This window comes from Elephas maximus, chromosome 2, assembly GCF_024166365.1.
Source record: "Elephas maximus indicus isolate mEleMax1 chromosome 2, mEleMax1 primary haplotype, whole genome shotgun sequence".
In the NCBI taxonomy this organism is placed as follows: domain Eukaryota; kingdom Metazoa; phylum Chordata; class Mammalia; order Proboscidea; family Elephantidae; genus Elephas; species Elephas maximus.
In genome coordinates this window covers 235,150,248-235,151,644 of record NC_064820.1, presented here as the reverse complement: position 1 = coordinate 235,151,644, position 1,397 = coordinate 235,150,248, and the positions used below count along the sequence as shown (strand labels likewise).

General features: G+C 41.9%; 1 pseudogene; it reads right to left on the bottom strand.

The window, feature by feature from the left end:
• Positions 1-945, bottom strand: LOC126068645 (olfactory receptor 14A16-like; annotated as a pseudogene).
• Positions 946-1,397: the final 452 nt, after the last annotated feature.

The window sequence follows — 1,397 nt, the reverse complement described above, 5'->3', positions numbered from 1 at the left end:
CTAATTTGAAGGGCAATGCCTACTCTTTAACAGTTTCTTTAATGCCATCTTCATATCCTTATTTCTCAGACTGTAGATGACGGGATTCATGGTGGGTGGCACCATAGTATAGAATACTGACACCGGCAAATCCAAGGGTGATGGAGCTTTGGGTAAGCGTCGTAAATAGGCAAAAAAAAAAAAAAAACAAACAGAAAAGAGAAAGCGAGTCACAACAGTGAGGTGAGGCAAGCATGTGGAGAAAGCTCTACACCTGCCTTCTCTGCATGCGATTCTCAGAATAGTGGAGAAGATGTGAATGTAAGAGATATCAATAAACACAAAACAGCCAAAATCTAACATCAGGCTGAGCCCAATGACTACTAATTCTACAGTATTATAAGAACAGGCGAGGGAGAGCAGTTGTGGAACATCACAGAAGAACTGATGAACTTCAGGAGACCCACACACAGGTATGGAGAAGGTAGAAGCTGTGTGCAGAATTGCGTTGAGAACTCCACTGACCCATCAGGAAGCTGCCATCTGCACACAGGCTCCATGGCTCATGAGGACTTCATACCTCAGTGGGTGGCAGATGGCAACGTAGCGGTCATAAGACATCGCTGTGAGTAGAGATACTTCTGTAGTGGCTGAGAGGATGAAGAAAAATACCTGTGAAACACAGCCGAGAAATGAGATGGTGGTGTGATTAGCCAGAGAGTTTGCGATGGATTTGGGAACAGTGATGGAAATGAGGCAGAGATCCAAAAAGGACAAGTTCTTCAGGAAGAAATACATAGGGATGTGGAGCCGATGATCCTTGCTTGTGAGGGTGATGATGAGAACATTCCCCAGTACAGCTGCCAGGTAAATCAGCAAAAACAACACAGCGTGTAAGATCTGGATCTCCCGAACATCAGAAAACCCCGTGAGGAAGAAGATGGTCACAGAGGTGAAGCTGTTCATTTCTCTGGGTGTTTAATCAATGACTCTAAAAAAATAAAATGAACAACTTGTGATTTAGTCAAGGGAGTTTACTCTTCTACTTTCTCAGGTTCACTTTCTCCCAATCACATGTGCAGGTATTCCATGCCATACAAGAGTAACAACACCAAGTCTTCAGGAGGTAATTTAACACAAATAATCCCATTAACTGAATGACTGAAAATGCCTATCAGTCAAGTACAAATCATCCACCTTGTCATTCTATGTTGATTAAGGCCCATATTCCACATCTGACTCAAATAGAATTTCATATACCTTGCATTGAAATATGCAGCGAGAAAGTGAACAAATTTGGGACCAGTCAGTCCTGAGTACAAATTTTAGATCAGCTGTTTGCAAGCTTTGTGATCTCATATACATTTTTGAGTATCATCTTATTTAACCTACTGTGTAAGCGTTATCATTGGATCATT